The sequence below is a fragment of the Macaca fascicularis genome, chromosome 18 (assembly GCF_037993035.2).
Source record: "Macaca fascicularis isolate 582-1 chromosome 18, T2T-MFA8v1.1".
NCBI lineage: Eukaryota > Metazoa > Chordata > Mammalia > Primates > Cercopithecidae > Macaca > Macaca fascicularis.
The window spans coordinates 68,152,653-68,179,425 of record NC_088392.1 but is presented as its reverse complement, the minus strand read 5'-3'; the positions used below and the strand labels follow the sequence as shown (position 1 = coordinate 68,179,425).

The following is a 26,773-nucleotide window of genomic DNA, read 5'->3' as shown; positions in this document are numbered from 1 at the left end:
TGTAATCCCAGCTACTCGGGAGGCTGAGGCAGGAAAATTGCTTGAACCAAGGAGGCAGAGGTTGCAGTGAGCTGAGATCATGCCACTCAATGTACTCCAGCCTGGGAAACAGAGTGAGATTCTGACACACACACACACACACACACACACAAAGCAGGGAGGGGACCTAAGAGTACCTAGAACAACGGATGAAAAAAATTTATTTATTTATTTTTTATTTTATTTTATTTTTTGAGATGGAGTCTCGCTCTGTTGCTCAGGCTGGAGTGCAGTGGCACAATCTTGGCTCACCGCAACCTCTGTCTCCCGGGGTCAAGCAATTCTCCTGCCTTAGCCTCCTGAGTAGCTGGGATTACAGGCATGTGCCACCACACCTGGCTAATGTTTTTGTATTTTTAGTAAAGATGGGGTTTCAGTGTATTGGTCAGGCTGGTCTCGAACTCCTGACCTCAGGTAATCCAACTGCCTCGGCTTCCCAAAGTGCTGGGATTACAGGCATGAGTCACCACGCCCAGCCCAAAAAAATTTTTTTCAGTCTTTCTATGTTTCTGCTGGCAAAGAGGAAAAAAACTTTTTAATTTTTAAAAAACCTATCATAAGGATAAAAAGATGGCTCTCAAATTTCTAGAGGGGGAAGAATCCTGACCACTCTGTAGATGATTAAGATCAGAATTACAACAAACCTTCCACAGCAACACTGGAAGCAAGATAATGGGAAAATTATTCAAAATGCTGAAGAAAAATTATGTCCCAAGTAGAATTCAATGCCCAATTAAGTGTGGAGTCTAGATAATTTTCAGATATGCAGGGTGTCAAAAAATTTAACTCCCAAACATATTCCTCTGGGGTCTACAAGAGAATGTGCACCAAAAAAAAAAAGTGTTAAAACAAAAAAAAAAGGAGGGAGTTCAGAAACCAAACAAAAAAAAGAGACTGCACGTGTGTAGTTACTGAAGTTTATATGAATAAATATAAGTATAAATAAGTTAAAGGAATTTTTTAAAAAGAATTACTATTGGCCAGGCGTGGTGGCTCATACCTGTAATCCCAGCACCTTGGGAGGCCAAGGCAGGCGGATCACCTGAGGTCAGGAGTTCGAGACTAGCCTGACCAACATGGAGGAACCCCATCTCTACTAAAAATACAAAATTAGCTGGGCATGGTGGCGCATACCTGTAATCCCAGCTACTCGGGAGGCTGAGGCAGAAGAATCTCCTGAACCCAGGAGGCGGAGGTTGCGGTAAGCTGAGATCGTGCCATTGCACTCCAGCCTGGGCAACAAGAGCGAAACTCCATCTCAAAAAAAAAAAAAAAAAAAAGAATTACTTTCTGTGAGTAATTTTTTACTCACGCCCAGCTAATTTTTTGTATTTTAGTAGAGACAGGGTTTCACGGTGTTGCCCAGGCTGGTCTCGACCTCCTGAGCTCAGGCAATCTGCCTGCCTCAGCCTCCCAAAAAAAAGTGCTAGGATTACAGGCATGAGCCACCACACCCGGCCAAGAATCACTATTGATAATACAGATATACAGTCACTCTTGATTGTCTACTCATGCCAATAAAAGGAATGACCTGGCAGTTAATGAACTGAGGATATTTTCAAATATATTTTTCAGGTTTCAGAATGCATAAACCAAAATCAAGTATCATGCTTTATGGAATTGCACAAGTCTTCCATTAAATTCAGCAAGCAAAGCTCTAACTATCTAAAGAATAAGATGAAATACATAATAGAAAATACCACATGCCATTTATAGCAATACACAGACATGCACAAACGTACACAGACATGCACAAACGTACACAAGCACACACAAAAATCAACTTAAAAAATAACATGGTAGGCTGGGCGCAGTGGCTCACGCCTGTAATCCCAGCACTTTGGGAGGCCAAGGCGGGCTGGTCACAAGGTCAGGAGATCAACACCATCCTGGCTAACATGGTGAAACCCAGCAACTACTAAAAATACAAAAAAAATAGCTGGGCGTGGTGGCGGGCGCCTGTAGTCCCAGCTGCTAGGGAGGCTGAGGCAGTGAGGCAGGAGAGTGACGTCAACCCAGGAGGTGGAGCTTGCAGTGAGCCGAGATCGCGCCACTGCACTCCAGCCTGGGCGACAGAGCGAGAATCCGTCTCAAAAAACAAAAAAAAAGGGAGATTTACACTGATATTAAAATACACTTAGCTGTAATATTTAACAGTTTAGTTCCAACATACCAATTTGTAGAGATTAACAGAACAAAACAGATTCTAAAAACAGGCCTGAAATACAAAATTAGCTGGGCATGGTGGTGGGCGCCTGTAATGCCAGATACTCATGAGGCTGAGGCAGGAGAATTGCTTGAACCCAGGAGGCAGAGGTTGCAGTGAGGTGAGATGGCACCATTGCACTCCAGCCTGGGCGACAGAGCAAGACTCCATCTCAAAAAACAAATAAATAGGCCGGGCGCGGTGGCTCAAGCCTGTAATCCCAGCACTTTGGGAGGCCGAGACGGGCGGATCACGAGGTCAGGAGATCGAGACCATCCTGGGTAACACAGTGAAACCCTGTCTCTACTAAAAATACAAAAACTTAGCCGGGCGAGGTGGCAGGCGCCTGTAGTCCCAGCTACTCGGGAGGCTGAGGCAGGAGAATGGCGTGAACCTGGGAGGCAGAGCTTGCAGTGAGCTGAGATCCGGCCACTGCACTCCAGCCTGGGTGACAGAGCGAGACTCCGTCTCAAAAAAAAAAAAAAAAAAAAAAAAAACAAATAAATAAAATAAAAATAAAAACAAAAATAAAAATAGGCCCTAATCCATCAGGGAATTTAGTACATATAAAGGTGGTATTCATTTCATTCATTTCAAATTAATGAAAAAAGATTACTCAACAACTGCTGTTAGCTGGGCACACACACCTGTAATAACAGCTACTCCAGAGATGAGGCAGGAGGATAGCTTGAGCCCAGGAGTTTGACACCAGCATGGTCAACATAGCAAGATTCCATCTCAAAGAAAAATTTATTAATCAGAGTTTGAGACCAGACTGGGCAACACAGTGAGATCTCATCTATACTTCAAAAAAAACAAAAAAAAATCAGCGAGGCGTGGTGTGTACCTGTAGTCCCAGCTACTCAGGAAGATGAGATGAGACCAGACTGGTCAACACAGTGAGATCTCATCTATACTTCAAAAAAAAAAAAAAAAAATCAGCGAGGCGTGGTGTGTACCTGTAGTCCCAGCTACTCAGGAAGATGAGATGGATGGATGGCTTGAGCCTGGGAGATCAAGGCTTCAGTGAGCCGTGATTACGCCACTACACTCCAGCCTGGGCAAGAGAGACCCCATCTCCAATAAATAAATTAATTAGTTAATTAATTGGTGTTAGAAAAACTGGGTAACCATCTAGGTAACCTATCCTAGTTTATGAATAAGAAAATGTTCAAGAAAAATGTTTTAATCATTAAAATAAAAACATTAAAACACAGATTAAAGTATGGGAAATCTTTTTTTCGCTCTTGTTGCCCAAGCTGGAGTGCAATGGTGCAATCTTGGCTCACAGCATCCTCCACTTTCTGGGTTCAAGCGATTCTCCCGCCTCAGCCTCCCAAGTAGCTAGGATTATAGGTGCGCACAACCACATATGGGTAATTTTTTGTATTTTTAGTAGAAATGGGGTTTCACCATGTTAGCCAGGCTGGTCTCGAACTCCTGGCCTCAGGTGATATTTCCACCTCAGCCTCCCAAAGTGCTTATATTACAGGCATGAGCCACCTTGTCTGGCCAGGAAATCCTTAAATATTTGTTTTCACAGTGAGAAAGGCCTTTTAAGCCTTGTCACAAAATTCAGAAGCCAAGTTTGAAGGGCAAAACTGAGGAAAAATACTGGCAAGAAATAGCAAAAGCTAATAAACAAAATATATTTACAGGGAAATAACTATAAATAGCTGGTATAATAGATAACAAGATAATAATACAAATTAAAACCAACACAAAATATCATTTTTCACCTATCAGACTAGCCAAAGATCAAGAAGTTTAACAATATACTCTTGGTAAATGTTTGTGTCAGGTACCTTACATTACTAAAAGTGATTCAATGTCTATGCAGGGCAATCCACCCATCAAAATTATAAATGCTAATTTTCAAACAGTTTCATTTCAGACCTGGCGCAATGGCTCACACCTGTAATCTCAGCACTTTGGGAGGCCAAGGCAGGCAGATCACCTGAGGTCGGGAGTTCAAGACCAGCCTGACCAACAAGGAGAAACCCCATCTCTCCTAAAAATACACAAAATTAGCCAGGCATGGAGGTGCATGCCTGTAATCCCACTACTTGGGAGGCTGAGGAAGGAGAATCGCTTGAAGCCAGGAGGCAGAGATTGCGGTGAGCCAAGATCCCAAGATCGCACTGTTGCACTCCAGCCTGGGCAACAAGAGCGAAATTCTGTCTCAAAAAACAAAAACAGTTTCATTTCCAGGATTTTATAATTAGTTATACTTGCACAAGTGCACAAGACACATGCAGCTACAAAACTCATTGCAACAATGTTTCAACAAAGATTGAAATCCCTCTCCCAACAAACAACCATCACTCTAACACTGTTTATAGAATTGATGATACATTTGTACAACAGAATACCATGCAATCACATCAAGGTAGAGCTGAGATTCAAATCAATTCCAGGCAAAATTCCTACAGGCTTTTCTTTTTAATAGATCTCTAGGTCCAATTTTTATTTTTATTTTTATTTAGAGACGGGGTTTCTCTCTGTCACCCAGGCTAGGGTGCAGTGGTGTAATCATAACTCACAGCAGCCTCAAACTTCTGGGCTCAAGTGATCCTTCTACCTCAGCCTCCCAAGTAGCTAAGACTACAGGAATGCACCACTACACCTGGCTCCCACAGGCTTTTTATACAGAAATCGACAGCCTGATTTTAAAATGTGTATGAAAATGCAAACTATGTACAATAACCAAAACATTTTTTAAAAAGAGCAGAACTGAAATACTAACACTATCCAATTTCAGGATTTACTATACAGCTACAAAAATCAACACAGTATAACAATCACAAGACACAGAGATCAACAAAACAGAAGAGAGAATCCAGAAACAGACTACACATGTATGGTCAGTTAATTTTCAACAAAAGTGCCAAGACAAGCCAAAGAGGGAAAGAAAGCCTTTTCTTTTCTTTTTTTTTGCGGGGGGATGGAATCTCCCTCTGTCGCCCAGGCTGGAGTGAAGTGGCACCATCTTGACTCACTGCACCTCCGCCTCCTGGGTTCAAGCGATTCTCCTGCTTCAGCCTCCTGAGTAACTGGGATTACAAGCGCATGCCACCACGCCTGGCTAATTTTTGTATTTTTAGTAGAGACAGGGTTTCACCATGTTGGTCAGGCTGGTCTTGAACTCCTGACCTCATGATCGGCCCACCTCGGCCTCCAAAAGTGCTGGGATTACAGGCATGAGCCACTGCACCTGGCCCCAGAAAGTCTTTTCAACAGATGGTGCTGAAATTATTAGATATCTAAATAGACAAAAGAGGTTGGGCACAGTGGCTCACTCCTATAATCCCAGTACTTTGGGAGGCCGATGCAGGCGGATCACCTGAGGTCAGGAGTTTGAGACTAGCCTGGCCAACATGGTGAAACCTTGTCTCTACTAAAAACACACACAAAAATTAGCCAGGTGTGGCGGTGGGCATCTGTAATCCCAGCTACTCGGGAGCCTGAGGCAGGAGAATTGCTTGAACCAGGAGGCGTTAAGTTGCAGGGAGCCGAGATGGCACTACTGCATTCTAGCCTGGGCAAACGAGCAAGACTCCATCTCAAAACAAACAACAAAACAAATACACAAAAGAAAATGAACAGTTTTATGCACAATAACCAAAATGTGAAAACAACCCAAAAGTCAGGTGGATGGATAAACAAAATCAACAGAAACCATTCAACAATTAGTAGAAACAGCCAGGCACAGTGGCTCATGCCTGTAATCCCAGCAGTTTGGGGGGGCCAAGGTGGGCAAGTCCCCTGAGGTCAGGAGTTCGAGACCAGCCTAGCCAACATAGCGAAACCCTGTCTCTACAAATACACAAAACTTAGTGGGCGGGCACCTGTAATCCCAGCTACTCAGGAGGTTGAAGCAGGAGAACTGATTGAACCCAAGAGGCGGAGGTTGCAGTGAGCCGAAATCATGCCACTGTACTCCAGCCTGGGCGACAGAGTGAGACTCTGTCTCAAAAACAACAACAAAATCAACAGAAACAAACTACTAATAGTAAACAATATGGATGAACCTTGCAATCATTCTGAATGAAAAAGCTAGACACAAAAGAGTACATACTGTATGATTCCACTTTTCATGAAACTCTGTCTTATAAAGGCACTAATAAAAAAGAAAAAAAAATTCTAGGCCAGGCAGGGTGGCTCACACTGTAATCCCAGCACTTTGCGGGGGCCAAGGCAGGCAGATCATGTGAGGTCAGGGGCCTGAGACTAGCCTGGGCAACATGGTGAAACCCCATCTCTACTAAAAATACAAAAATTAGCCAGGTGTGGTAGCGAATGCCTGTAATCCCAGCTATTCAGGAGGCTGAGGCAGGAGAACCGCTTGAACCCAGGAGGCAGAGGTTACGGTGAGCCGAGATCATGCCACTGCACTCCAGGCTGGGCAACAGAGCGAGACTCTGTCTAAAAAAAAAAAAAAAGAAAGAAAAGAAATTCTAGAGAAAGCAAACTAATCTACAGTGACAAAAAGCAGCTCAGTCATTGCCTGGGATCCAGAGTGGAGAGAGAGAGATTAACTTTTGGAGGTGACAGAAATGTTCTATCTTGACTGTAGTGGTGATTCCATGAATATTTAAATCTGTCAAAAACTACCAAACTGTAATTTTAAGAGACTGCAGTTTATTATATATAAATTATGCTTTAATAAAGCTGTCCAACAAATAGAGATATAAATTATATGAACTTATGACTGAGAAACATTATTAAACCAAAAAAGCAAAGTGCAGAAGAGAGAATATAGCATGTCTCCCTTTATGTAAAGAGAGAAATGGGAGATGGTGGAAGGAAGAAAATATACAGAATCATATGCCTGTTTATGCATAAAACATATCTGGAAGGAGACACCAACTAATAATAGTGATGATGTTTAAACAAGAGAATTACTAGACCAAGTGCCAGGAGTATGAGAAAAGCTTACTTTTCACTATATACCCACTGAAATGTTTTATCATGTAGACATACAACCTTGTTGAAAAATAAAAATGTAAGTTAAAATTCTCTGAAAATATAAAGTATATTTGGCACACTGATCAATCATCTTGGAAGATACTAAATCATAAAATCATACGCCACTTACCTTAAAGAAATAGTATATCACCTTTTTCTTCAAGTTGATTGATGGATGATGCTTCTAATGAATGGTACTTCTTATCACTTCCTGTATGTTTAATCTTTAAAAAAAAAAAAAACTCTATAGCCAAAGACAATCTGTTGAAAAAAAAAAAATACAAAAATATCACTATTAATTGATACATTAAAACAACTTAGACGAAGCTAGACTAAAAAATGGCCGAGTCAGGTGCAGTGGCTCACCCCTGTAATTGCAGCACTTTGGTAGGTGGAGGTGGAAGGATCACTTGAGCCCAGGAGTTTGAGACCAGCCTGGGCAACATGATGAAACTCTGTCTCTTCAAAAAATACAAAAATTAGCCTGGTGTGGTGGCACATCTGTAGTCCCAGCTACTTCAGAGGCTGAGGTGGGAGTATCACCTGAACCCAAGGAGACAGAGGCTGGCAGTGAGCTGTGATCCAGTCTGGGTGACACAGTGAGACCCCCATCTCAACAACAACAACAAAAAAAAAACCTGTGATGATTTTTCACTATTATATGCAAAACATTACACAACTGCTGTAATCCCAGCACTTTGGGAGGCTGAGGCAAGTGGATCACGAGGTCAGGAGTTCAAGACCAGCCTGGCAAAGATGGTGAAACCCCGTCTCTACTAAAAAAATACAAAAAATTAGCTGGGTGTGGTGGCAGGTGCCTGTAATTCCAGCTACTCATGAGGCTGAGGCAGAGAACTGCTTGAACCCGGGAGGCAGAGGTTGCAGTGAGCCAAGATTGCGCCACTGCACTCCAACCTGGGCAACAGAGCCAGACTCCGTCTCAGAAAAAAAAAAAAAAGAAAGAGAGAGAGAGACTATGTCTCTCTATGTTGCCCAGGCACGTCTCAAACTCCTGTCCCCAAGTGATCATCCCATCTCAGCCTCCTGGGGAGCTGGGACCACAGGCGCATGCCACCTAACCGGACTAATTTTTTTATTTTTTGTAGAGATGGGGTCTCCGTGTGTTGCCCAAGCTGGTCTCAAACCCCCCGGGCTCAAGCCATTCTCCCACCTTGGCCTCCCAAAATGCTAGGATTACAGGTGTTTGAACCACTGAGCGCAGCCTAAAAGAATTTTTTTTATTGATACATAATGATTGTACATATTTCTGCGGTATATGTGACATTTTGATGCAGACATACAACCATGTAATAATCAAATCATGGTAACTGGGATAATTCATCACCTCAAACACTTATTACTTGTATTAGGAACATTTCAAATCCCTTCTAGTTATTTTGAAATATGCAATAAATTATTAACTACAGTCACCCTAGTGAGCTACCAAGCACTAGAACTTATTCCTTCTAACTGTATTTTTATAACCATTAACCACCTTCTCTCCATCCTCTCCTCCCCACACCCTTCTTAAGCCTCTGGTAACCACTATGCTACTCTCTACCTCCATGGGATCAACTTTTTTGGGGCTCCCACATACGAACGAGAATATGCAGTAAATCTTTCCATGCCTCGCTATTTCACTCAACATAATGTCTTCCAGTTTTATCCATGTTGCTGCAGACAACAAGATTTCATATTTTTATGGCTGAATAATATTCCATTCCATACCACATTTTCTTTATCCATTCATCTGCTGATTAACACTTACTTACTTAGGTTGATTCCATGTCTTGCCTATTGTGACGAGTGCCGCAATGAACATGGGAATGCAGGTATCTCTTCTATATACTGATTTACTAAAATAATTATTTTCTTAATTTCCTTTTTTGATGGTTCACCACAGTATACACAAAACTAATTTTTGTACACTGATCTTGTGTCCTGTAACATTGTTAAATTTAATTAGTTCTAATAGGTTTTTTTGTGTGAATTTCTTAGGATTTCCTACATGTAAGATCATGTCATCTGCAAAGAGAGAGAGTTTTACTGCTTCCTTTCCAAACTGGATGCCTTTTATTTCTTTTTCTTTTGCCAATCTACCTTGGCTAGAACCTCCAGTGGAAATCTCCTCCTTTCAACTGTTGAAAGAAGTGGCAAGAGCAGGTATCTTCATCTTATTCCTAAGTTTAGGGGGAAAGCGTTCAGTCCTGCATACCATTAAATATGATGTTAGATGTGGATTTTTCACAGATGCCCTTCTACTTCTAGTTTGTTTAGCGGTTTTATCATGAAAGAATATTGGATTTTGTCAGATTTTTTTTCTGCATCTATTGAGGTAATGATGTCCGTTTCTTTCCTTTATTCTATCAACATGGTGTGTCATACTGATTTCCATATGATGAACCAACTGTGCACTGCAGGGATAAATGCAACTTGGTCATTGTGTATTATCATTTTTATAAGTTGGTGGACTCAGTCTACAAATATTTAGTTGAGGATTTGTGTGGATATATTAATAAGAAATATTAATCTGTAGTTCTCTTGTGATGTCTTTGCCTAGCACTAAGGTCTTTTTAGTACTGTGATGTCTTCTTAGTACTAAGGTAATATCAGCCTCATAAAATGAACTAAGAGATCCTTCCTTTTCTATTTTCTGAAAAGTCTATGAAGGATTGGTGTTAATTCTTCTTTAAATGTTTGGTAGATTGCGTCAGTGAAGCCATCTGAGCGTGGGCTTTTCATTTTTGGAAGTATTTTTATTCAACCTCTTTGTTATAGGTCTATTCAGATTTTCTATTTCTTCTTGAGTCAGTTATAGGAACTTGTCTATTTTATCTAGGTTATCGAAATTGTTAGCATACCACTGTTCATATTCCCTTTTAACCCTTTTTATTTTGGTAATATCTCTCATTCCTTATTTTAGTAATTTGAGTCCTCTCTCATTAAAAACTTCTTTAAAAAAGATAAAAGTAGCCAGGTGTAGTGGCTCATGCCTATTATCCCAGCACTTTCAGAGGCCAAGGTGGGAGAATTGCCTGAGCCCAGGTGTTCAAGACCAGCTTGGGCAACATAGCAAGACCCTATGTCTACAAAAAATAAATTAGCCAGGTGTGGTGACACACACCTATGATCTCAGCTACTTGGGAGAAGGCAGAAGGATCATTTGAGGCCAGGAGTTCTACTCCAGCCTGGGCAACATAGCGAAACTTTAAAACAAAAAACAAACAAACAACAACAACGACAAAAAACACAAGGTGCCCCTGGGTCTGTTGACGCATGCCTATAGTCCCAGCTACTCAGGAGGCTCATGTGAGAGGATCACTTGACCCCAAAAGTTTGAGCCTAGACTGTGATATGATCCTGCCTACAAACAGCCACTGCACTCCAGCCCGAGCAACCCAGCAAGGATCCATCTCAAAAAAAAAAAAAAAAGACCAGAATCAAACCAAGTATTTAATATATATGATCATTTGGTTTATAAGAGACAGCACTGTCGCCTTAAAGAAGTAGTACTGGGATAACTGAATATCACATGCGGGAAAAATGAAATTGGATCCCTAGGCTGCTCTGCCTAGGGAGTAGTCATTTTTTATTCCTTTACTTTGTTAATAAACTTGCTTTTACTTTACTCTAAAAAAAAAGAAAAGAAAAAGAAATTGTATCCCTACCTCACACAATACTAAAGTCTATGGCAAATGGACTGACTATAGACCTAAAATGTGAAAGGTGAAAATATTAACTTACAAAGGATTGGTATGCACAGATTATACAATTATGTATAAGGTATCCTACAAATTAATAAAACAGCCAACCACAGAGAAAAATGGGCCAGGTACGGTGGCTCACACCTGTAATACTAACACTTCGGGAGGCCTAGGCATGCAAATCTCTTAAGCACAGGAGTTTGAGACTAGCCCGGACAACATGGCGAAACCTTATCTCTACAAAACATACAAAAATTAGCCGGGCATAGTGGTGTTCACCTATAGTCCCATCTACTTGGGAGGCTGAGGTGGGAGGCTGCAGTGAGCCTTGATCACACCACTGCACTCCAAGCTCGGCAACAGAGTGAGACTCCATGTCAAATAAATAAATAGGATACAGAGATGACTTAATTTTAGAAACGTTAATAATAGATAACATCAGTTGGGCGCGGTGGCTCATGCCTATAAGCCCAGCACTTTGGGAGGCCGAGGTGGGCAGGTCACCTGAGGTCAGGAGTCTGAGACCAGCCTGGCCAACATGGTGAAACCATATCTCTACTAAAAATACAAAAATTAGCCAGGCGTGGTGCACATCTGTAATCCCAGCTACTCAGGAGGCTGAGGCAGGAGAATCATTTGAACCTGGGAAGTGGAGGCTACAGTGAGCCAAGATTGCGCCACTGCACTCCAGCCTGGGCAAGACAGCAAGACTCCATCTCAAAAAAAAAATTTCTTTAAAAAGGTAACATCAACAAGTCAAATAAAAACAATTACCCTATCACTTCAATGTAGCCACTTTCCCCCTCCAAGTCACTTCTTAAAATTAATCAGCCTTTTTCCTACACACCCTAGAACTATTTTGCCCAACCTCATCTTGATTTTTTTTCTTTTACTTTTTTCTTTGTTATTTATTTATTGCCTTTAAATAGTCTCTATTGCCTTTAAATAGACAATATTCAATTGTCTTGTATTTCAACATACTACTGGAAACTTCTAGCCATCTCAAGGTACAGTAATTCCATCAGATTTACTGCAGAATCAAGCCCAGTATACCTCTCAATCCCAACGTAATTTACTGAAGGACTTTTTCCCCAAGCTGCTATGAAAGCCTCTTCAGTTCCATAAAACACTGGTGAAAATTCAGAAAGCCATCTTAATATCTAGGAAAGATTTCTCTTCCAGGACAACAAAGTAAAGTAAGTTCTCAGCAATACTTAGCTTGAAGATGGCACAAAGCAAAGACGGTAAAGTCTACCGAGAACATCAGACCTCTCACACCTAAGGCCTTCAATTTGCACAGATCCATTCCCACCAATCAAATGCAAGTCTGTCATAACAGTTATTTTCCCTTACTACCTTCCTTCTAACTCTCCTTACACTGCTGATCTCTTCCTTTCTTAAATTTATCCACAAGTCCCACATGAACCCTTTTTCTTTCTTTCTTTTTTTTTTTGAGACTGCTTCTCCCTCTGTCGCCCAGGCTGAAGTGCAGTGGCATGATCTCAGCTCACTGCAACCTCTGCCTTTCAGGTTCAAGCGATTCTCTTGCCTCAGCCTCCTCAGTAGCTGGGACTACAGGCACGCGCCACCATGCCTGGCTAATTTTTGTATTTTTAGTACAGATGGGGTTTCACCATATTGGCCAGGCTGATCTCAAACTCCTTACTTTGTGATCCACCCGCCTCAGGCTCCCAAAGTGCTGGGAATACAGGCATGAGCCACCACACCCAGTCATGAACCCTTTTTCTATGAAAAGCAGCTTCCTACCTTCAATCTCTTCACAACAGAAATTCTACTTCCTAGCCTTAATTGAAAATTCACTTTTGGCCAGGTGCAGTGGCTCACACCTGTAATTCCAGCACTTTGGGAGGCCGAGGTGGGCAGATCACGAGGTCAACAGATCGAGACCATCCTGGACAACGTGATGAAACCGTCTCTATTAAAAATACAAAAGTTAGCTGGGCGTGGTGGCGTGTGCCTATAGTCCCAGCTACTCAAGAGGCTGAGGCAAAAGAATCGCTTGAACCCAAGAGGCAGAGGTTGCAGTGAGCCAAGATCTCATCACTGTACTCCAGCCTTGCGACAGAGCGGGACTCTGTCTCAAAGCAAAAAAAAAAAAAAAAAAGAAATGAAAAGAAAAAAAAAATCACTCTCTTCAATTTATACGCTTTTCTCTAAAACTCTCCAGTAGTGGCTAAATGGTGCCCCCCCCCAGAAAAAAAAGATAAACCTGTGTCCTAATCCCTGAATTAGGGATTGTGAACATATCTTATTGGGGGAAAAAAGGTCTTTGCAGACATAATTAAATTAAGGATATTGAGATGTGATCATCCTGGATTATCCAGGTAGGCCCTAAATCCAATAACAAATATCCTTGTAAGAGAGTGGCACAGATATCCCTGTAAGAGAAGGAGACAGACACAAGACAAGAGAAAATAATACAAAAATGGTGGCAGAGATTGGAGTAATGTGGTCATAGGCCCAGGAATGCCAGGGCAACCACCAGAAGCTAGATAAGGCAAGGAACAAATGAAAGATAATAAATTTCTATTGTTTTAAGATATCAAGTTTCTGATAATTTATTACAGCGGACATAGGAAACTAATATCTCTCCTAAGCAGGCTATATCACATCAAGGGGCCTACGGTTTCCCCAGCACAAGCATTTTTCATCTTACACAAAATTCTTTACACGTCTCTTTTAAGGTTTATGCCATTCTGTTATTAAACTTTCTTTCTTCATTGTTGTATTCCTACAGATCACCAGAAACTCTTCATAGTTTTCTTCTCCAATCACACTGTTACCACCATCATCAACTTCAAAGTTCACATGGATCACCACAGATCCTTAATCTCCTTAATAATTTACCAATTCTTAATGCATTTCAACTATACAATCTTTTAACCACATCAAAGGGACGAGAATTACTGACTGCAAATCTGAGTCTAGTGGCTTGTCAAATTCATAACTCCTTTCTGAAAAACCTGCCATGCCCACAGGCACCTCCTTTAAAAAAAAATACCTTAGACAATTCATAGTCACATTCTCAATGTCCTGACCATGCTATGCTTCCCATAGCTAACTAGATCAAGGGTGGGTTTGTGACCCAAGACGTGCCAATATCTAGTCACTATAAAGCAAGGTTTTCCAATCTCACCACTATTAACATTTTGAACCACATAGAATCTTTGTTGGGGGGGTGCGGGGGTGGGGGGCTGTCTGGTGCATGGAGGAGCAGCAGCCCTCACCTCCGTCCACTAGATGCCAGTAGCAACCCTTCCCCTACTCCTCACAATCGAAATATCTCTAGACTGCAAAATGTCTCCCCAGAGGCAAAATCACCCTGGATTAAGACCTACTACTATAACAGCAAATAACTAAATTAGGAATTACAGGATACCTGCTGCTTGAGGAATTAAAAGAAGGCAAGCCAACTGCTAGAGCTGCACTATTCTCAGCCACCCTCTGAGTCCCGAAATATATTCAGGTTTCTGTAAGACCTGGTGAATTGTTCTTCAGCAAAGCCTAGTGTTTGGTGATTCCTATTCTTTTCTTCCACAAGATCTAGCTCTGTAAAGTCTTCTCTTCTTTATTTCTACATATCCTCCCAATGAACTACTATTATTTAAGGTAACCCAAGTATTTCTCACATTCTAAAATACATAACAGATCACTTGAGGTCAGGAGTTTGAGACCAGCCTGGCCAACATGGCAAAACCCCATCTCTACTAAAAATACAAAAATTAGCCGGGCGTGGTGGCAGGCGCCTGTAGCCCCACCTATTCGGGAGGCTGAGGCAGGAGAATGGCTGAACCAGGGAGGCGGAGCTTGCAGTGAGCCGAGATCAGGCCACAGCACTCTAGCCTGGGCAAAAGAGCAAGACTGCCACACACATACACACACACACAAAAAAAAAAATTGGCCAGGCGCTGTGGCTCACTCCTGTAATCCCAGCACTTTCGGAGGCCAAGGCAGGTGGATCACGAGGTCAGGAGATCGAGACCATCCTGGCTAACATGGTGAAACCCAGTCTCTACCAAAAAATACAAAAAATTAGCCAGGCGTGGTGGCAGGTACCTGTAGCCCCAGCTCCTCAGGAGGCTGAGGCAGGCGAATGGCTGAACCCGGGAGGCGGAGCTTGCAGTGGGCCAAGATCGCATCACTGCACTCCAGCCTGGGCGACAGACCGAGACTCCATATCAATAAATAAATAACTAAATAAAATAATACTTGTCACAAAGACTGTACTATTTATAGGAGATAAAAGTAAGTTAAATTTAATCCTCTCCAACAATGCCACAACAGGAACCTTTCCTGGGCCAGGCGTGGTGGCTCATTCCTGTAATCCCAGCACTTTGGGAGGCCAATGTGGGCTGATCACTTGAGCCCACGAATTTGAGACCAGCCTGGGCAACACAGTGAAATCCCATCTCTTCAAAGAAAAAAAAAAAAAAAAAGGAAAGAAACCTTTCCTAATATAAAGCTACTTGGAGTCCTACAAAATTTTTAAGAGTATAAGGGGATCCTAAGGCCAAAAAGTCTGAGAAGCACTGCATTAAAGTAATACTTAATGCCTCCTTTTAATTTACCCTCTGAGTTTTTATCTGTGAGAATCTTATCTATGCTGCCATAAATGTTTAAAGTTCTTAGAAAAGCTCCTGATATATCACCAGTGCTTAAGAATTCAATTCATTGTAATATTAATAATTAGCTATAATATTACAGAGAAAATGTTTTTATGAAAAGATAGAAAATATTGGCCAGGCATGGTAGATCATGCCTGTAATCCCGGCACTTTGGGAGGCTGAGGCAGGGGGATCACCTGAGGTCAGGAGTTCAAGACTAGCTTGGCCAACATGGTAAAACCCCATCTCTACAAAAATATAAAAAAACCAGCTGGGCATGATGGCAGGTGCCTGTAATCCCAGCTACTCGGGAGACTGAGGCAGGAGAATTGCTTTAAGCCTGGAGGCAGAGGTTGCAGTGAGCTGATATAGCGCAGCCTGGGCGACAGAGCGAGACTCCTACTCAAAAAAGTTTTTAAAAATTTACTTAGTTACTCCTGGCTTCGCTTAACTACTTGCCAACTCAATTTCCATCTTATCATTATCCCCTTCAGTTGCAATAACTACATTAATTCTAAACATTCAATTATTTATCTTAAAGCAGTAGTGCTCGAAATGTGATATGGGGGCTCTCAGGATTTCTGAGATCAAAATCACACGATAGTAAAAGATTAAAAGTACAAAACAGACCAATGAATTCTTTTTTTTTTTTTTTTTTTTTTTGAGACTGAGTCTCGCGCTGTGTCACCCAGGCTGGAGTGCAGTGGCGCGATCTCGGCTCACTGCAAGCTCCGCCTCCCGGGTTCACGCCATTCTCCTGCCTCAGCCTCCGAGTAGCTGGGACTACAGGCGCCCGCCACCACGCCCGGCTAGTTTTTTGTATTTTTAGTAGAGACGGGGTTTCACCATGTTAGCCAGGATGGTCTCGATCTCCTGACCTCGTGATCCACCCGCCTCGGCCTCCGAAAGTGCTGGGATTACAGGCTTGAGCCACCGCGCCCGGCCCAGACCAATGAATTCTAATGCAGAATGTCAAAACACATGTAGACGGTTTCAGATTCTACATTGCAACTAACCTTTAAGAAATTACCACTTGTTAAGTTTTGTTGCAGGATCAGAGTATCACAACTATCTGAAAAAGTTAAATACCCATCCAACATACTGGTCATAAACTTCAACCAGAAACATATATAGCAACAGATTGATAGGAGAATTCAGCTGTGTTCTATCAGGCCAAACATTAAGGAGATTTACAAAAATGTAATACCATCACCATTCTTTCACTAAATTATTTTGGAATATAGTTTTTCATTAAAATGTTATTTATTAAATATATTAAGCTGGGTGTGCACACCTGTAGTCCCACCTATTTGGGAGTCCGAGGCAAAAGGATCACTTCAGCCCAAGAGCTCAAGGCCAGCCTAAGCAACACAGTGAGCCCATTACTTAAAAAAAAAAAAAAGTTAACTAAAATTAAAATGTTATTTATATTAAGCTGTAGTTTATTTCATATGAATATATAGGAATTAATTCCTAATACAGTAACTATCAATAGATATAAACTCATATAAGCAAAAGCTACTTGGAGTCCCATAATTTTTAAGTGTTAAGGGGATCCTAAGACCAAAATGTTTGAGAATCACTACATTAAAGTAGTATTTATTACCTCCTTTTAATTTACCCTCTGAGTTTTTGTGTGAATCTTACATATGCTGCCACAAATGTTTAAAGGAAGCTGAAGAGAGCATAGGATATGTCTTCCTTTAAGCATTGTAATGCAATCAAGATAAGATGTATACGCCCCTTCCCCTGAGGAAAAGACAAGACATGATGGCTGGGTTAACAGAATGCTCTTATTTGCCAAAAGTAACTACAGTATTTTTTTTTTTCCTGAGACGGAGTCTTGCTCTGTCACTCAGCGTGGGGTGCAGTGGCGCAATCTTGGCTCACTGCAAGCTTCACTTCCTGGGTTCAAATGATTCTCCTACCTTGGCCTCCCTAGTAACTGGGATTACAAGCCCCTGACACCACGCCCTTCTAATTTTTGTATTTTTAGTAGAGGTGGGCTTTCACCATGCCGGTCAGGCTGGTCTTGAACTCCTGACCTTGTTGTGATCCACCCGCCTTGGCCTCCCAAAGTGCTAGAATTACAGGCATGAGCCACCGCACCCGGCCAAGTAACTACAGTATTATAATACAGCTATAATACAGAACTTATACAGAAAAAACAGAACCAAAGAATTTCCATTGAATGATCCACAGAAAAATATGAAAGTCAGGGTTACAAAAGGGGTAATACAGTCCTTAAGTTAATTATCTACAGTAACAATTTTACTGGAGTTGGTTTCTGGTACCTAAATTTTAATCACCTTCAATAGAAGGTATTCCAAGAACTCTATGTGGAACAAAAATCTGCCAAATAAAAGTCATGAAAAAGTAGGCCGGCGCGGTGGCTCACGCCTGTAATCCCAGCACTTTGGGAGGCCGAGGCAGGTGGATCACAAGGTCAGGAGATCGAGACCATCCTGGCTAACACGGTGAAACCCCGTCTCTACTAAAAAATACAAAAAATTAGCCAGGCGTGGTGGCGGGCGCCTGTAGTCCCAGCTACTCGGGAGGCTGAGGCAGGAGAATGGTGTGAACTCCGGAGGCGGAGCTTGCAGTGAGCCGAGATCGCGCCACTGCACTCCAGCCTGGGTAACAGAGTGAGACTCCATCTCAAAAAAAAAAAAAAAGTCATGAAAAAGTATTTAACTATTACAAAAACAATCCATTATTCTGAACTGTGCAGCGCTAGTCACCTTCATTAACAGAATAAATACAATCAGCTCTGCCTAATAAATTACCAAGCTAAAAAGGACTATTTGGCAAAAGAAGTTAATGGCATTCATTAATTAGGGTACTTTTTTAGTTATTCTGTGAAGCACAATTCATCAACTTAAATGCCAGCACCTTGTATGGGACGGACATTTAAAAAATTACCTGGCCAGGCATGGTGGCTCACGCCTGTAATCCCAGAACTTTGGGAGGCCAAGGCGGGCGGATCACCTGAGGTCAGAAATTCGAGACCAGCCTGGCCAACACGGTGAAACCCTAGCTCTACTAAAAATAAAAAAAATTAGCCGGGCGTGGTGGCACCTGTCTGTAATCCCAGCTACTCGGGAGGCTGAGGCAGGAGAATCGCTTGAACCCAGGAGGCGGAGATTGCAGTGAGCCGAGATCTCACTACTGCCGTCCAACCCAGGCGACAGAGTGAGACTCCATCTCAAAAAAAAAACAACTACTTGTTCACTACAGGATTATAATATTGATTGAGAAAGGTGAAACAATAGCATATTTTCCACAGTTAGCAATGACAAGAGTTCTAGCTCATAAGCCAGGACAAATTTTGGAATTGTGCTTCCAAAGTCACACATCTGACCCAACAGTCATATCCAGCATTCTGCCTAAAAGGGAAAAAGTGGCTCTATTACAGTCCTAGTTTCCTCATTTCCTCACATGCTCTACGCTTCAATTTGCGGCTTCCAAATTAAGCACTTTTTAAAGCACTTCTCATCCTACTCCCATGTCTAATTCCATTGATTAGATTTCTTGCTTTTCAATTAAAAAAAAACACACACACACCAGGCACAGTGGCTCAGGCCTGTAATCCCAGCACTTCTGGAGGCCCAGGTTATCACTTGAGCCCAGGAGTTCGAGACCAGTCTGGGCAACATGGCGAAACTCCGTCTCTACAGAAAACTTAGCCTAACATAGTGGCGCACGCCTGTAGTCGCAGCCACTCAGGGAGGCGGAGGTGTGAGGATTGCTTGAGGCCGGGGAGGTAGGTCAAGGCTGCAGTGAGCCGTGATTACACCACTGCAATCCAGCCTGGGCGACAGAGCGAGACCCCGTCTCAAAATAAAATAACTTAAAACTTTATTAGTGTTGGTGTCCTGTGTAAAGCAGAAACTAAGGACTAGATCGGAAGACAAAATGAATCTAGCATAGTTCACCGCAACCTGGATGTTTTCAACTGAAATCCAAGTTTTATCCAGTTTTTAAAAAAAAAGGTTGGCGGGGGGACTAACCACACCTTATGCCACCAAGTAGCGCTTTTGTTTCCTGCGAAGGTTATTTATTGAGATATCATTTTGTAATAATATTTAGATACCGTGTGCTGCGATTCCTGTTTAAAGGAATCTCACTGCAGCTAAGACTACAGAAAAGATGGTTCATAGCACTTCTCAAATCGCAAAGCTTGAGCTCCTTCTTCCCCTCTCCCCGGTCCCTGCTGCTTCCCCATCGCCCCGGGAAATACAGTACACGCCGGATCCCCGGACGCGTCATTGAGAGGCGGAGGGAGAGCAGGTAGTCTTATAATTGTTGGACTTGCTATCCCGTTCTGCCTGTGCAAAATAAACCCCCATATTAAAATAATCTCGAACCGTGATAAAAATCGAGGACCCAATTCTCTTTGGCTCGCCTCTCTCCATCGCTATCAACTTCACTGCGGCCCTCAATGCACTCATTTCTACTACAGAGCCGCCCTACCTGTGCCGAGACCCCCATCTCCAGCCCAAGTTACTCTATGACCTTGGGCCCGCTCCCCTTCCAAGCTCAAGGCTGTAAAACCAGGACCCCACATCGCACCCCGCAGACTGCAGAGGCCGCCAGGCTCAGGCCGGGTCAGCGAGTTGCGGCGGGGGAGAGCGAGCGACTGGCTCGGGGGAAGCGCTGGGAAGAGAAGACGCTGGGGGCGGAGACGGGGCTCGGGGCTACCTGCGGGACCAGCGCCGGCGCCACCCCGGTGCTAGCAATGGCTGCACGCCACCTCGGGGCTCCCGGAGCCCTCGCGGCCGTGCTAGGAACTCCGACCCTGCCCCGTCCGCGGTCACCACCCTTATGAACTCCGACCGCTCAGCAAGCAGCGGCAGGTGGTGCTCGGCCGCGCGAGCAGGTTAGCTGCCTACCTCAGGCGACGGCGTCTCGGAGCCCAGAGCCTCCCGCCTCCCTCTCAGGGGCGCGAAGAGCTGGGACCGAAGCAGTAGGAAGCGGCGTGCGAGGCAACACGCCACCGAGGGTGGAACAGGAAGAGGGAGAACCGTCCGCTCCCTGGAGAGGCTGGCAAAAGGATGGTGAGGACGCAGGCGGCGGGGACCGTCAGGGACGCTCGCGTACCTTCCTTTTGCCTGGCGGAGGGTCAGACCAGAGCCAGCGGATCGCCTCACATCCGGGTATCAGGAGACACTCAGCTGCTACTGCTGCGGCCGCCGCCTCCCCCGCGGCGCAAACACCAAACTTCCGGCGACGACGGCGACGCCTCGCTCGTCAGATGGGAGTTACCTGTGACTGTGTTGGGTGCGCTTGCGCAACGCTCCTCTTCAGCCCTAACCGGCTCAGCTGACGTGCCCAGAAGACGAAGATGGCCGCCACGCTCGCTGCGTGTCACGCAGTTTTTCACCCCGGCCCGGACGGCTGGGCGTCGGGGAAAGGCGAGCTAGTGTCCATCCTCAGCGCAGGCGCGGTGGGAGGCCTCGCGCGCGCGCCTCCGCGGGTGGTCGCCTGGCGGGGAAGTGGCGGCGCCCCCTAGCGGCGGCCGCTTGTCCTTCCTGGGGTCATCGCTTTGAGCTGAAAACCACCGAGGCCCCCTGCGGTCGTGGTTTACCTTGGAAATTTGTCGCAACTGGTTGCTATGTAGGTTTTGGCTGCTTCTGTCTGCGACGTACAATCCAAGTGCCTTTGGTCTTCCATATGAGCCAATGTAAAGAAGGAGGGTGGGGCCGGGCGCGGTGGTTCACGCCTGTAATCCCAGCACTTTGGGAGGCAGAGGCGGGTGGATCATTTGAGGTCAGGAGTTCGAGACCAGCCTGACCAACATGGTGAAACCCCGTCTCTACTAGAAATACAAAAATTAGCCGGGCGGTGTGGCGTGCGCCTGTAATCCCAGCTACTCGGGAGAATTGGGGGATTCTCGGCCGGGCGCGGTGGCTCAAGCCTGTAATCCCAGCACTTTGGGAGGCCGAGACGGGCGGATCACGAGGTCAGGAGATCGAGACCATCCTGGCTAACACAATGAAACCCCGTCTCTACTAAAAATACAAAAAATTAGCCGGGCGAGGTGGCGGGCGCCTGTAGTCCCAGCTACTCGGGAGGCTGAGGCAGGAGAATGGCGTAAACCCGGGAGGCGGAGCTTGCAGTGAGCCGAGATCGCGCCACTGCACTCCAGCCTGGGCGACAGAGCGAGACTCCGTCTCAAAAAAAAAAAAAAAAAAAAAAAGAAAGAATCACAAGTTTTAGTTCAAAGAGGGTCTGAGACTACCAAGAAATTATTTTTTTCAGATAATTGGAGGAAGACATTCAACTTAGAAAAATAAAGTAGTGTTTGATAATCCAAAGAAAATGTTAGTCAGGTCTCTTTAGTTAGAAAATGACTGAAATCCAGCTCAAACTCATGTAAGCAACATTAAAAAAAAGAAAAATAAGGCCGGGCGCGGTGGCTCAAGCCTGTAATCCCAGCACTTTGGGAGGCCGAGACGGGCGGATCACGAGGTCAGGAGATTGAGACCATCCTGGCTAACACGGTGAAACCCCGTCTCTACTAAAAAATACAAAAAAAACTAGCCGGGCGAGGTGGTGAGCGCCTGTAGTCCCAGTTACTCGGGAGGCTGAGGCAGGAGAATGGCGTGAACCCAGGAGGTGGAGCTTGCAGTGAGCCGAGATCCGGCCACTGCACTCCAGCCTAGGTGACAGAGCGAGACTCCGTCTCAAAAAAAAAAAAAAAAAAAAAGAAAAATATATATTGCTACCATAACCAGGAGCGATGGAGCAGCTGACCTCAGCTCATCCTAAAACTTGAGGATGTCAGATGATGTCAGCAGGACACTCTACAATGCCCAGCTCTTCTTTCATCTGCATTAGTTTCATTCTCAAATGTGCTTTCCTGACAACTCAGCAGAAATTACATAAGTTCACAGCCAACTGGTTTCAGTGAAAAGAGTGGCCCCCATTCCTGAGAGCTCCCAAGAAGGTCCTGGGGAGATCTTTGTTTCAACTTTGCTGTGTACCAGTGCTAGAAATAAATGCTATAACCCAGATGACACATCATGGTGCTCGACATTATAGTTACATAAGTGGTGAAGGTCTTTTTAACACCCCCTACAGCAAGAATTACAAGGCCACATTCTCCTGCTGAACTCAAAACCATGAATGTAATTTCCCGGACTTGTTTAAATTGGTTGTTTCCTTGCTGACTCTAAATTGCAGTATATACTTTTCTGCCTTTGCTTATCAGTAGGACATCTACTTCTGAAAACTGATAATGGAATGGTTGCATTGCTCCATGTATTATTTTCCCATTTCCTTGTTCCTTTTCTTTCTCGTGACCAGTCTAAATGCTTGCAACAGATAAAACCTCTGCCAAATCACAGAGGACAGGACAATCTCACTTTCAGATTAATCCTCCTGCTAGCAGGAAATTAAGGCATTATTTGTTGCCCCACTCTTGTTGACTTTATTTCAGGACTCTTGATGGTTTTATACTATGAGAAAGTAAAAATCCTAAAAAATGTTTGAGCTAGAAAATAAAGAAAAAGTATAGCAATTTAGGATAAATCAACGGACGATGACACTTCAATTTGCCATCTGGGAGACACGTCACTACCATACAAATAATAATGCTGGCCCCACATACTTGAGAGGCGATGAGTAGGCATTAGCCAGATTAAGAACTACATGTACGAAAGGCTGGAGAGGGAGTAAGCTTGATGAATTGCAAGAACTCCATTTTTGTTTTTCTTTTTTTTTTTTTTTGAGATGGAGTTACACTCTGTCACCCAGGCTGGAGTGCAGTGGTGCGATCTTGGCTCACTGGAACCTCCACCTCCTGGGTGCAAGCGATTCTTCTGCCTTAGCCTCCCGAGTAGCTGGGACTACAGGCACCCACCACCACATGCAGCTAATTTTTTGTGTTTTTGGTAGAGACAGGGTTTCACCATGTTGTCCAGGCTGGTCTCAAACTCCTGACCTCCCGTGATCTGTCTGCCTCAGCCTCCCAAAGGGCTGGGATTACAGGTGTGAGCCACCACGCCCAGCCCCAAATATTATACTGTTGAGGGGAAAGGGGATAGCTTAAGAAGTAGGCAGGCCCCTGTCAATCTAAAAGGAAGAGGCCGAAGCACAAAATGTGATTTAAAGAGTTTACTTGAGCCAAAGTGAGGACAGCTGCCCAGAAGACTCAGCCACAAGTAAACTTGAATATGAGCTCCTTTTGGCCTTTGTTACAAGCAGGTTTTTAAAGGCAAAACACCTGGACAGGGAGTGAGCTGATAGAAAGTTGTTTTTCAAGAATTATCATTGGCTTACAGAAATAAATACTGATTGACTAGGCATTGTTAAGCTACAGAGTATGGGGTTTAGTGTCTGGTGTGGCATTAGTAGGTAATTTATAGCTACTTGTAATAATAGCGAACAGTTTTGTGTGTGACAGGGTCTGGCTCTGTCGCCCAGGTTGGAGTGCAGTGGCACCATCTCAGCTCACTGCAGCCTCTCCCCACCTCAGCCTCCTGAGTAGCTGGGACAATAGGCGTGCATCACCATGCCCAGCTATGTTATTTTATTTTATTTTTTCGGATTTTTAGTAGAAACATGGGGTCTCAACATATTATCCAGGCTGGTTTTTGACTTCTGAGCTCAAGGGAGCCACCCATCTTGGCCTCCCAAAGTGCTGGGATTACAGGTGTGAGCCACCAGGCCCGGCTACAAACAGTTTCAATAGATGAATGAGACATGTGTCTTATTTTAATGTTTCTCTGGGCTTGATAAAGTTTAAAAACTCTGATTCGTCAAATACAAGTTATTTTCTTTTATCAGCCCAAAGTAGGAAGGGCCTTCAAGATAATAGGGAGGAGTACCCCATGCTCAGTACTGGGGATACTACAGAAAACAATACACTCAGGTCTCCTTCCTCATGGAGCATCCATCCTAATAGAGGAGGCATTCAGTTATCATTATTATTTTTTTTTTTTTCTTTGAGATTGTTGCCCTGGCTAGAGTGCAGTGGCACGATCTTGGCTCACTGCAACCTCTGCCTGCCAGGTTCAAGCCATTCTCCTGCCTCAGCCTCCTGAATAGCTGGGATTACAGACACCTGCCACCACACCCGGCTAATTTTTGTATTTTTATTAGAGACAGGGTTTCACCATGTTGGCCAGGCTGGTCTCAAACTCCTGACCTCAGGTGATCCGCCCACCTGAGCCTCCCTAAGTGCTGGGATTACAGGTGTGAGCTACTGCGCCCAGTTGAGGCATTCAGTTATTTCACAAATATTTATTGAGGGCATATTAACAAGGCATTATTTTAGATGCTGGAGGTGCTGCAGTCAACAGAAAAGACATAATTCCCTGCTTTCAGTTTACATTCTTGTATCTGACAATAAATAAGTAAATAAATAATTAAATTCTAAGAAGGAAACAAATATGGTCCTCAAAAAGTACTGTCCAATCACACTTTCTGTGATGATGGAAATATTCATATATCTGCATTGTTCAAAAGGGTAGCCATAGACACATATGAGTATTTGAAATGTAGTTACTAGGCCGGGCATGGTGGCTCACGCCTGTAATCCCAGCACTTGAGGAGGCCGAGGAGGGTGGATCACAAGGTCAGGAGTTCAAGACCAGCCTGTCCAAGGTGGTGAAACACCGTCTCTACTAAAAATACAAAAATTAGCCAGGTGAGGTGGCAGGCCTCTGTAATCCCAGCTACTTGGGAGGCTGAGGCAGAGAATTGCTGGAACCTGGGAGGTGGAGGTTGCGGTGAGCTGAGATGGCGCCACTGCACTCCAGCCTGGGTGATGGAGTGAGACTCCCTCTCAAAAAAAAAAAAAAAAAAAAAGAAATATAATTACCAAAATTGAGGAGCTGAATTTTTTCTGTTTTTCTTTTTTTTTTTTTTTTTTTTTTTTTTGAGATAGAGTCTTGCCGGGCGCGGTGGCTCAAGCCTGTAATCCCAGCACTTTGGGAGGCCGAGGCGGGCGGATCACAAGGTCAGGAGATCGAGACCACGGTGAAACCCCGTCTCTACTAAAAATACAAAAAATTAGCCGGGCGCGGTGGCGGGCGCCTGTAGTCCTAGCTACTCAGGAGGCTGAGGCAGGAGAATGGCGTGAACCCAGGAGGCGGAGCTTGCAGTGAGCCGAGATCGCGCCACTGCACTCCAGCCTGGGCAACAGCGTGAGACTCCGTCTCAAAAAAAAAAAAAAAAAAAAAGAGATAGAGTCTTGCTCTGTCGCCCAGGCTGGAGTGCAGAGGCATGCTCTCGGCTCACTGCAACCTCCAACTCCCAAGTTTCAGCAATTCTTCTGCCTCAGCCTCCCGAATAGCTGGGACTACAGGCATGCACCACCATGCCCGGGTAATTTTTTTTATTTTTGGTAGAGACAGGGTTTCACCATGGTGGCCAGGATTGTCTCAATCTCTTGACCTCATAATCCGCCTGCCTCGGCCTCCCACAGTGCTGGGATTACAGGCGTGCGCCACCATGCCCGGCCTGAGGAGCTGAATTTTTAAATTTTATTTAATTTTTTTTCATTTTTAAGGGTCTTGCTGTGTTGCCCAGGTTGGCCTTGAACTTCTGAGTTCAAGTGATTCTCCTGCCTCAGCCTCCCTAGTAACTGAGACTGTCAGTATGCACTGCAGGGCTGGCTATTTAATTCTAAATAGCAACATTCAGGCATTATTCATTATCTAGGGGCTCATTGATATCATCACAGGTTTTAGTTTTTTAAAAACTCTGTCCTTGGTTGGGCACAGTGGCTCCCTGTAATCCCAGCATTTTGGGAGGCTGAGGTGAGAGGATCAATTTATTCCCAGGAGCCTAAGGCTGCAGTGAGCTAGGATCACACCACTGCACCCCAGCCTGGGCAACAGAGCAAGATCCTGTCTAAAGGAACAAAGAAAGCAAGAAATAAACAACACTATGTCCTGAGATTGATTCTTCTCCTGGTTGTAAGGAAGTTCCCAACAGCTCCAGGGGTTACTCCGTTTCCATTCATAATCAAAAGAAAAGAACTTTCCCTCCAAAGGTCCGACTGGATCAACTTAGATCCCAAACCTACTGTGAACAAGTAATGGAATGGACTATTAAAAGGGTAGAGTCAGCTTTCTTAGGACCACAGGGATCAACAGAAGAATATTAGGAACATTTGGAAAGACAAAGGGATCGACGTTGAGAGGGCAACACACAAATATCCATTTTAGCCTTGTTACTCAAATTGATGTGCATAGAGTAGGGGCAGCTTCATCAGCTGAAGG

General features: G+C 44.0%; 1 protein-coding gene across 14 annotated transcripts in view; it reads right to left on the bottom strand.

Annotated features, from left to right (window-relative positions):
• Nucleotides 1-20,756, bottom strand: part of ESCO1 (establishment of sister chromatid cohesion N-acetyltransferase 1) — a 74,295-nt gene extending 53,539 nt beyond the window's left edge. For 8 of the 14 annotated variants that reach the window (XR_012427272.1, XR_006693869.3, XR_010582906.2 and 5 more), the window contains exons 1-2: nucleotides 20,643-20,756; nucleotides 7,344-7,474 (exon numbers count right to left, since the gene is read on the bottom strand). The gene's annotated coding sequence lies outside the window, so the exon portion shown is untranslated. Of the gene's footprint in view, nucleotides 1-7,343; nucleotides 7,475-20,434 lie in introns of all 14 variants that reach the window. The other 6 variants (XR_012427273.1, XM_015440120.4, XM_074022747.1 and 3 more) reach the window with 3 other exon arrangements.
• Between the last annotated feature and the right edge of the window lie 6,017 nt (nucleotides 20,757-26,773).